The following is a 10,656-nucleotide window of genomic DNA, read 5'->3' on the forward strand; positions in this document are numbered from 1 at the left end:
TTTCTCCCTCCCTCCACTTCCCCCCCTCCCTCCCTCCCCTTTTCCTCCTCCCTCCCTCCCCTTTTCCTCCTCCCTCCCTCCCCTTTTCCTCCTCCCACCCCTTTTTCCCCTCCCTCCCTCCCCTTTTTACCCTCCCTCCCTCCCCTTTTCTCCCTCCTTCCACTTTTCCCCCTCCCTCCCTCCCTCCCTCCCTCCCCTTTTCCTCCTCCCTCCCCTTTTCCTCCTCCCTCCCCCTTTTTCCCCTCGCTCCCTCCCCTTTTCTCCCCTCCTTCCACTTTTCCCCCTCCCTCCCTCCCTCCCCTTTTCCTCCTCCCTCCCCTTTTTCCCCTCCCTCCCCCCCTTTTTTCCCCTCCGTCCCCGACCTTTTATCTCCCCTTTTCTCCCCCTCCCCTTTTCTCCCCCTCCCCTTTTCTCCCCACCCCTTTTCTCCACCCTCCCTCCCCCCCTTTTCTCCCCCCTCCCCTCCCTCCCCTTTTCTCCCCCCCCCTTTCTCCCACCCCTTTCTCCCCCCTCCCTCCCCTTTCTCCCCTCTTCTCCCCTCCCCTTTCTCCCCCTCCCCTCCCTCCCCTTTTCTTCCCCCCTCCCCTTTTCTCCCCCCCTCCCCTCCCCTCCCCTCCCTCCACTTTTCTCCTTCCCCACCCCTTTTCCCCTCCCTCCCCTTTTCTCCTCCTCCCCTTTCTCTCCCCTCCCTCATTTTTATCCTTCCCTCCCCTTTTTCCCCTCCCTCCCCTTCCTCTCCCCCACCCCTCCCACCATTTCTCCCCCCTCCCCTCCCTCCCCCCTCCCCTCCCACCCCTTTTCACCCTCCTTCCCTCCCCTTTTCTCCCTCCTTCCCTCCCCTTTTTCCCCTCCCTCCCCTTTACTCCCCTCCCTCCCCTTTACTCCCCTCCCTCCCCCTCCTTTTTCTCCCCTCCCTCCCTTTTTCTCCCCTCCCTCCCTCCCTTTTTCTCCCCTCCCTCCCTCCCTTTTTCTCCCCTCCCTCCCTCCCTTTTCTCCCCTCCCTCCCTCCCTTTTCTCCCCACCCTCCCCCCTCCCTTTTTCTCCCTCTCCCTCCCTTTTTCTCCCCCCTCTCTCCCCTTTTCTCCCCTTCCCTCCCTCCTTTTTCTCCCCTTCCCTCCCTCCCTTTTTCTCCCCTTCCCTCCTCCCTTTTCTCCCCCCTTCCTCCCTTTTCTCCCCCCTTCCTCCCTTTTCTCCCCCTCCCTCCCCTTTTCCTCCTCCCTCCCCTTTTTCCCCTCCCTCCCCCCTTTTTTCCCCTCCGTCCCCGACCTTTTATCTCCCCTTTTCTCCCCCTCCCCTTTTCTCCCCCCTCCCCTTTGCTCCACCCTCCCCTCCCTCCCCTTTTCTCCCCCACCCCTCCCTCCCCCTCCCTCCCCTTTTCTCCCCTCCCCTTTTCTCCCTCCCCTTTCTCCCCCCTCCCTCCCCTTTTTCCCCTCCCTCCCCTTTTCTCCCCTCCCTCCCCTTTTCTCCTCCTCCCCTTTTCTCTCCCCTCCCTCCATTTTTATCCTTCCCTCCCCTTTTTCCCCTCCCTCCCCTTTTCTCCCCCTCCCCTTTTCTCCCCCCTCCCCTCCCTCCCATTTTCTCCCCCTCCCCTCCCTCCCCTTTTCTCCCCCTCCCCTTTTCTCCCTCCTTCCCTCCCCTTTTTCCCCTCCCTCCCCTTTACTCCCCTCCCTCCCCTTTACTCCCCTCCCTTTTTCTCCCTCCCTCCCTTTTTCTCCCCTCCCTCCCTTTTTCTCCCCTCCCTCCCTCCCTTTTTCTCCCCTCCCTCCCTCCCTCCCTTTTCTCCCCTCCCTCCCCCCTCCCTTTTTCTCCCTCTCCCTCCCTTTTTCTCCCCCCTCTCTCCCCTTTTCTCCCCTTCCCTCCCTCCTTTTTCTCCCCTTCCCTCCTCCCTTTTTCTCCCCTTCCCTCCTCCCTTTTCTTCCCCCTTCCTCCCTTTTCTCCCCCCTTCCTCCCTTTCTCCCCCCACCTCCCCCACTTCCCTCCCCACCCCCCCTCCCACCTCCCCCCTCCTCCTCCCTCCTTTCCTCCCCTCCCTCCCCCTTCCCCCCTCCCCCCCTTTCCACCCCTCCCCTCCCCCTTTCCTCCCCTCCCCCCAACCTCCCCTCCCACCCTCCCCCCTTTCTCCCCTCCCTCCCCCTTCCTCCCCTCCCACCCTCCCCCCCTTTTCTCCCCTCCCTCCCCTTTTCCTCCCTCCCCCCCTTTCCTTCCCTCCCTCCTTTTCTCCCCTTCCCCCCTTTTCTCCCCTCCTTCCCCCCTTTTCTTCTCTCCCTCCCTCTCTCTCCCCTCCCTCTCACCCCCCTCTTTCTCTCCCCTCTCTCTCTCCCCTCCCTCCCTCTCTCCCCTCCCTCCCTCTCTCCCCTCCCTCCCCTCTCCCTCCCCTCCCTCCCTCTCTCCCTCCCCTCCCTCCCTCTCCCCCCTCTCTCCCCCCTCCCTCCCCCCCCTCCCCCCTCCCACTCCCCCCCTCCCTCCCCCCTCCCACCCCCCACCCTCTCCTCTCCCCCTCCCTCTCTCTCCCCCTCCCTCTCTCTCCCCCTCCCTCTCCCCCCCTCTCCCACTCCCCCTCTCTCTCTCCCCCTCCCTCTCCCCCCCCTCCCTCTCTCTCCCCCTCCCTCTCTCTCCCCCACCCTCTCCCCCCCCTCCCTCTCACTCCCCCTCCCACTCTCTCCCCCTCCCTCTCTCTCCCCCCACCCACTCACTCCCCCTCCCTCACTCTCCCCCTCCCACTCTCTCCCCCCCCACCCTCTCTCTCCCCTCCCACCCTCCCCTCCCCCCCTTTCTCCCCCACCCTCCCTCCCCCTTCTCCACCCACCCTCCCTCCCCCCTTCTCCCCCTCCCTCCCTCCCTCCCCCTTTCTCCCCCTCCCTCCCTCCCCCTTTCTCCCCCCCTCCCTCCCTCCCCCTTCTCCCCCTCCCTCCCACCCCCTTCTCCCCCTACCTCCCTCCCCTTTCTCCCCCTCCCACCCTCCCCCCTTTCTCCCCCTCCCTCCCTCCCCTTACTCCCCTCCCTCCCCCTTTCTCCCCCTCCCTCCCTCTTTCTCCCCCTCCCTCCCTCCCTCTTCTCCCCCTCCCTCCTCCCTCTTTCTCCCCCTCCCTCCCTCCCTCTTTCTCCCCCTCCCTCCCTCTTTCTCCCCCTCCCTCCCTCTTTCTCCCCCTCCCTCCCTCTTTCTCCCCCCCTCCCTCTTTCTCCCCCTCCCTCCCTCCCTCTTTCTCCCCCTCCCTCTTTCTCCCCCTCCCTCTTTCTCCCCCTCCCTTTCTCCCCCTCCCTTTCTCCCCCTCCCTTTCTCCCCCTCCCATCTCCCCCTCCCATTCTCCCCCTCCCTTTCTCCCCCTCCCTTTCTCCCCCTCCCCTCCCTCCTCTTTTCTCCCCCTCCCTCCTCTTTCTCCCCCTCCCGTCCCCCCCTTTCTCCCCCCTTCTCCCCCTTTCTCCCCCTCCTTCTCCCCCCCCTCCCCCTCCCCCCCCTTTCTCCTCCCTCCACCCCTTTCTCCCCCCTTTCTCCTCCCTCCCCACCCCCCTTTCTCCTCCCTCCCTCCCTCCCCCCTTTCTCCCCCTCCTTCTCCTCCCTCCCCTCCCCCCTTTCTCCTCCCTCCCCTTTTCTCCCCCTCCCCCTTTCTCCACCTCCCCCTTTCTCCCCCTCCCTCCCCTTTCTCACCCCTCCCTCCCCTTTCTCTCCCCCCATCCTCCCCCTCCCTCCCCTTTTCTCCCCCTCCTCTTCTCCCCCTCCTCTTCTCCCCCTCCTCTTCTCCCCCTCCCCTCTTCTCCCCCTCCCCTCTTCTCCCCCTCCCTCTTCTCCCCCTCCCCTCTTCTCCCCCTCCCCTCTTCTCCCCCTCCCCTCTTCTCCCCCTCCTCTTCTCCCCCATCCCCTCTTCTCCCCATCCCCTCTTCTCCCCATCCCCTCTTCTCCCCATCCCCCTCTTCTCCCCCATCCCCTCCCTCCCCTCCCCTTTTCTCCCCTCCCTCCACTTCCCCCCCCTCCCTCCCTCCCCTTTTCCTCCTCCCTCCCTCCCCTTTTCCTCCTCCCTCCCTCCCCTTTTCCTCCTCCCACCCCTTTTTCCCCTCCCTCCCTCCCCTTTTTACCCTCCCTCCCTCCCCTTTTCTCCCCTCCTTCCACTTTTCCCCCTCCCTCCCTCCCTCCCTCCCCTTTTCCTCCTCCCTCCCCTTTTCCTCCTCCCTCCCCTTTTTCCCCTCGCTCCCTCCCCTTTTCTCCCCTCCTTCCACTTTTCCCCCTCCCTCCTCCCTCCCCTTTTCCTCCTCCCTCCCCTTTTTCCCCTCCCTCCCCCCCTTTTTTCCCCTCCGTCCCCGACCTTTTATCTCCCCTTTTCTCCCCCTCCCCTTTTCTCCCCCCTCCCCTTTTCTCCCCTCCCCTTTCTCCACCCTCCCCCTCCCTCCCTTTTCTCCCCCTCCCCTCCCTCCCCTTTTCTCCCCCCTCCCCTCCCTCCCCTTTTCTCCCCTCCCCTTTCTCCCTCCCCTTTCTCCCCCCCTCCTCCCCTTTTCTCCCCTCTTCTCCCCTCCCCTTTTCTCCCCCTCCCCTCCCTCCCCTTTTCTCCCCCTCCCCTTTTCTCCCCCCTCCCCTCCCCTCCCCTCCCTCCACTTTTCTCCTTCCCTCCCCTTTTCCCCTCCTCCCCTTTTCTCCTCCTCCCCTTTCTCTCCCCTCCCTCCATTTTAATCCTTCCCTCCCCTTTTTCCCCTCCCTCCCCTTTTCTCCCCCCTCCCCTCCCTCCCATTTTCTCCCCCCTCCCCTCCCTCCCCCCTCCCCTCCCTCCCCTTTTCTCCCTCCTTCCCTCCCCTTTTCTCCCTCCTTCCCCTCCCCTTTTTCCCCTCCCTCCCCTTTACTCCCCTCCCTCCCCATTACACCCCTCCCTCCCCTCCCTTTTTCTCCCCTCCCTCCCTTTTTCTCCCCTCCCTCCCTCCCTTTTTCTCCCCTCCCTCCCTCCCTTTTCTCCCCTCCCTCCCTCCCTTTTCTCCCCTCCCTCCCTCCCTTTCTCCCCACCCTCCCCCCTCCCTTTTTCTCCCTCTCCCTCCCTTTTTCTCCCCCCTCTCTCCCCTTTTCTCCCCCCTCTCTCCCCTTTTCTCCCCTTCCCTCCCTCCTTTTTTCTCCCCTTCCCTCCCTCCCTTTTCTCCCCTTCCCTCCTCCCTTTTCTCCCCCCTTCCTCCCTTTTCTCCCCCCTTCCTCCCTTTTCTCCCCCTCCCTCCCCTTTTCCTCCTCCCTCCCCTTTTTCCCCTCCCTCCCCCCCTTTTTTCCCCTCCGTCCCCGACCTTTTATCTCCCCTTTTCTCCCCCTCCCCTTTTCTCCCCCTCCCCTTTTCTCCCCCTCCCCTTTTCTCCACCCTCCCCTTTTCTCCCCCCTCCCCTCCCTCCCCTTTTCTCCCCTCCCCTTTTCTCCCTCCCCTTTCTCCCCCCTCCCTCCCCTTTTCTCCCCTCCCTCCCCTTTTCTCCCCCTCCCTCCCCTTTTCTCCTCCTCCCCTTTTCTCTCCCCTCCCCTCCATTTTATCCTTCCCTCCCCTTTTTCCCCTCCCTCCCCTTTTCTCCCCCCTCCCCTTTTCTCCCCCCTCCCCTCCCTCCCATTTTCTCCCCCCTCCCCTCCCTCCCCTTTTCTCCCCCTCCCCTTTTCTCCCTCCTTCCCTCCCCTTTTTCCCCTCCCTCCCCTTTACTCCCCTCCCTCCCCTTTACTCCCCTCCCTCCCCTTTACTCCCCTCCCTTTTTCTCCCCTCCCTCCCTTTTTCTCCCCTCCCTCCCTTTTTTCCCCTCCCTCCCTCCCTTTTTCTCCCCTCCCTCCCTCCCTTTTCTCCCCTCCCTCCCCCCTCCCTTTTTCTCCCTCTCCCTCCCTTTTTCTCCCCCCTCTCTCCCCTTTTCTCCCCTTCCCTCCCTCCTTTTTTCTCCCCTTCCCTCCCTCCCTTTTTCTCCCCTTCCCTCCTCCCTTTTCTTCCCCCTTCCTCCCTTTTCTCCCCCCTTCCTCCCTTTTCTCCCCCTCCCTCCCCTTTTCCTCTCCTCCCTCCTTTCCTCCCCTCCCTCCCCCTTTCCTCCCCTCCCTCCCCCTTTCCTCCCCTCCCTCCCCCTTTCCTCCCCCTCCCCCTTTCCTCCCCTCCCACCCTCCCCCCTTTTCTCCCCTCCCTCCCCCTTTCCTCCCCTCCCACCCTCCCCCCTTTTCTCCCCTCCCTCCCCTTTTCCTCCCTCCCCCCCTTTCCTTCCCTCCCTCCTTTTCTCCCCTTCCCCCCTTTTCTCCCCTCCTTCCCCCCTTTTCTTCTCTCTCTCTCTCCCCCCCTCCCTCTCTCTCCCCTCCCTCTCACCCCCCTCTCTCTCCCCTCCCTCCCTCTCCCCTCCCTCCCTCTCTCCCTCCCCTCCCTCCCTCCCCTCCCTCCCTCTCTCCCCCCTCCCTCTCCCCCCTCTCTCCCCCCTCTCTCCCCCCTCTCTCCCCCTCCCCTCCCCCCTCCCTCTCCCTCTCCCCCTCCCTCTCTCTCCCCTCCCTCTCTCTCCCCCTCCCTCTCCCCCCTCTCCCTCTCCCCCTCCTCTCTCCCCCCCCTCCCTCTCTCTCCCCCTCTCTCTCCCCTCCCTCTCTCTCTCCCCCTCCCTCTCTCTCCCCCTCCCTCTCTCTCCCCCCTCCCTCTCTCCCCCCCTCCCTCTCTCCCCCCCCTCCCTCTCTCTCCCCCTCCCTCTCCCCCCCTCCCTCTCTCTCCCCTCCCTCTCTCTCCCCCTCCCTCTCTCTCCCCCTCCCTCTCTCTCCCCCCTCCCTCTCTCTCCCCCTCCCTCTCTCTCCCCCTCTCCCTCTCTCTCCCCTCCCTCCCTCCCCTCCCCCCCTCCCCTCCCCCCCTCTCTCCCCCCCCTCCCCCCCTCTCTCCCCCCCCTCTCTCCCCCCCCCCTCTCTCCCCTCTCCCTCTCTCTCCCCTCCCTCTCCCCTCCCTCTCCCCTCCCCTCCCCCCTCCCTCCCTCCCCTCCCTCCCTCCCTCCCCCCCTCCCCTCCCCTCCCCTCCCCTCCCCTCCCTCCCCCCTCCCCTCCCCTCCCTCCCCTCTCTCCCTCTCTCCTCACACCCCCCTCACTCTCACCCACTCACCCCATCACTTACTCACTCTCTCTCTCACTCCCCCTCTCTCCGGAACCTGCAGCGGGGTCCCAATGCACCGTGAAGCGGCGACTGCAATCTTCATTTTGCATTCTTTTATTTAAACACTATTAACATTTTCCCTCTGCCCGCCCGCAAGGCCGCTGCTCCAGCACATACACTCACACTCTCTCTCTCTCTCTCTCTCTCTCGCTCTCTCTCTCTCTCTCCCCAAACGGAATGCACCGTGGAGCGGCGGCTGCATTGATGATTTTGCATCGTTAAATTGTGAGCTTTGGTCCGTCCTGCACCTCTGATGCGATGAAAAGTCTCTGTCTCTCTCTGTCTCTCTGCGGCTCGCGGCCCCCGAGTCCCAACCGCCAACCGCCCCCCCCCCCCACGCTGGCCCCCCCCCCTCGCTCCCCTCGCTCCCCCTCCCCTCGCTCCCCCCCCCCCCCTCGCTCCCCCCCCCCCCCCCGCGCTGCCCCCCGCCCGCCCGCGCGCCTTTCAAATGGACGGAGCCAACTGCCGCGGCCGCCCGTTAAAGCGGCGCCGACCGCGGGTCAGTGAGACCCGGCCCCGCACACCCACCCCCTCCTCCTCCCTCCCTCCCTCTCTCACACCCCTCTCTCTCCACCCTCCCTCCCTCACCCTCACCCACCCACCCACCCTCCCTCCCTCCCTCCCTCCCTCCCCTCCCTTCCTCCCCTCCCCTCCCCTCCCCTCCCCCCCCCTCCCCTCCCCTCTCCCCCCTCCCTCCCCTCTCCCCCCCTCCCTCCCCTCTCCCCCCCTCCCTCCCCTCTCCTCCCCTCCCCTCCCCCCCTCCCTCCCTCCCTTCCCCTCCTCCCTCCCCCCCTCCCCTCCCCTCCTCTCTCCTCTCTCCCTCCCCTCACACCCTCACCCTCCCTACCCCCCACTTTCACACTCCCTCCCTCACCCTCCCTCCTCACCTCCCTCACCCTCCTCTCACACTCACACCCCTCTCTTCATCCTCCTCCACCCCCCTCCCTCCCTCTCTCTCCACCCTCCTCCCTCCCTCTCTCTCCACCCTCCCTCCCTACATCACACCCTCCTCACCTCCCTCACACGTTCCCCCCTCTCCATCCTCCCTCACACCTACCACCCTCCTTCCTCACCCTCCTCTCTCACACCTACCTTCCTCACCCTCCTCACTGCCAGCCTCACACCCCCACCACACTCCTCCCTCACTCACACCCTCACCCTCCCTATCCCTCAGCCTCCTCCCTCACTCACACCCTCACCCTCCCTACCCCCCACTTTCACACACCCTCCCTCCTCCCTCACTCTCCCTCCTCCCTCACCTCCTCCCTCCTCCCTCACCTCCTCCCTCTCCCTCACACCTACCTTTCTCGCTCGCACCCCCGCCCTCCCTTACCCTTACCCTACTCCCTCTCTCACGCACACCCCTCTCTCCATCCTCTCCACCCTCCCTCCCTCACCTCCCTCCCTCCCTACCTCACACCCTCCTCACCTCCCTCACCCTCCTCTCACACGCTCCTCCCTCACACGTTCCTCCCTTTCCATTCTCACTCACACCTACCACCCTCCTTCCTCACCCTCCTCTCTCACACCTACCTCACTCACAACCCCTCACTCACACCCCCCCTCACCCTCCTCTCTCTCTCTCTCCTCTCTCTCTCTCCCCCATCCTCTCTCACACGCTCCTCCCCCACCCTCCCTTACCCTACTCCCTCTCTCACACCCCTCTCTCTCCACCCTCCCTCCCTCACCCTCCCTCCCTCACCTCCCTCACCCTCCTCTGACACGCTCCTCCCTCACACGTTCCTCCCTCTCCATCCTCCCTCACACCTACCTACCTCACTCACACCCCCCTCACTCTTCCTCCCTCATACCCTCACCCCTACCTCACTCACACCCCCTCCCTCACCCTCCCCTCACACCCTCCTCCCTCCCTTACCTTACCCTACTCCCTCTCTCACACCCCTCTCTCCATCCTCTCTCTTCATCCTCCTCCACTCACACACGCCTCCCTCACACCCCTCTCTCACACCCTCTCTCTCCACCCTCCCTCCCTACCTCCCACCCACCCTCCTCACCTCCCTCACCCTTCTCTCACACGTTCCTCCCTCACACGTACTTCCCTATCCATTCTCCCTAACACTTACATTTCTCCCTCACACCCCCGCCCTCCCTTATCCTTACCCTACTCCCTCTCTCACACTCACACCCCTCTCTCCATCCTCTCTCTTCACCCTCCTCTCTACCTCCTCTCTCTCTCCCTCCTCCCTCCTCCCTCTCTCCTCCTCCCTCTCTTCCTCCTCCCTCTCTCCCTCCTCCCTCTCTCCCTCCTCCCTCTCTCCCTCTCTCCCTCCTCCCTCTCTCCCTCCTCCCTCTCTCCCTCTCTCCCTCCTCCCTCCCTCACACCCTCGCCCTCACACCCTCTCTCCCTCCTCTCTCTCCCTCTCTCTCCCTCCTCTCTCTCCCTCTCTCTCCCTCTCTCTCCCTCTCTCTCCCTCCTCTCTCTCCCTCCTCTCTCTCCCTCCTCTCTCTCCCTCCTCTCTCCCTCCTCTCTCTCCCTCCTCTCTCTCCCTCCTCTCTCTCCCTCCTCTCTCTCCCTCCTCTCTTCCCTCCTCCTCTCTCTCCCTCCTCTCTCTCCCTCTTCTCTCTCCCTCCTCTCTCTCCCTCCTCTCTCTCCCTCCTCTCTCTCCCTCCTCTCTCTCCCTCCTCTCTCCCTCTCCCTCTCCTCTCTCCCTCTCCTCTCTCCCTCTCCTCTCTCCCTCTCCTCTCTCCCTCTCCTCTCTCCCTCTCCTCTCTCCCTCTCCTCTCTCCCTCTCCTCTCTCCCTCTCCTCTCTCCCTCTCCTCTCTCCCTCTCCTCTCTCCCTCTCCTCTCTCTCCCTCCTCTCTCCCTCCTCTCTCTCTCCCTCCTCTCTCTCTCCCTCCTCTCTCTCTCCCTCCTCTCTCTCTCCCTCCTCTCTCTCTCCCTCCTCTCTCTCTCCCTCCTCTCTCTCTCCCTCCTCTCTCTCTCCCTCCTCTCTCTCTCCCTCCTCTCTCTCTCCCTCCTCTCTCTCTCCCTCCTCTCTCTCTCCCTCCTCTCTCTCCCTCCTCTCTCTCCCTCCTCTCTCTCCCTCCTCTCTCTCCCTCCTCTCTCTCCCTCCTCTCTCTCCCTCCTCTCTCTCTCTCTCTCTCTCCCTCCTCTCTCTCTCTCTCTCCCTCCTCTCTCTCTCTCTCTCTCCCTCCTCTCTCTCTCTCTCTCTCTCTCCCTCCTCTCTCTCTCTCTCTCTCCCTCCTCTCTCTCTCTCTCTCCCTCCTCTCTCTCTCTCTCTCCCTCCTCTCTCTCTCTCTCTCTCCCTCTCTCTCCCTCCTCTCTCTCTCTCTCCCTCCTCTCTCTCTCTCTCCCTCCTCTCTCTCTCTCTCTCTCCCTTCTCTCTCTCCCTCCTCTCTCTCCCCCTCCTCTCTCCCCCATCCTCACTGACCCTCCTCTCTCACACGCTCCTCCCTCTCCATCCTCACTCACACCTACCACCTCCTTCCTCACCCTCCTCACTGACACCTCACCGCCAGCCTCACACCCCCACCACACTCCTCCCTCACTCACACCACCCTCACTCCTCACACCTCCTTCCTCACATACCCCCTCACTCA

The sequence above is a fragment of the Rhinoraja longicauda genome, chromosome 34 (assembly GCF_053455715.1).
Source record: "Rhinoraja longicauda isolate Sanriku21f chromosome 34, sRhiLon1.1, whole genome shotgun sequence".
NCBI lineage: Eukaryota > Metazoa > Chordata > Chondrichthyes > Rajiformes > Arhynchobatidae > Rhinoraja > Rhinoraja longicauda.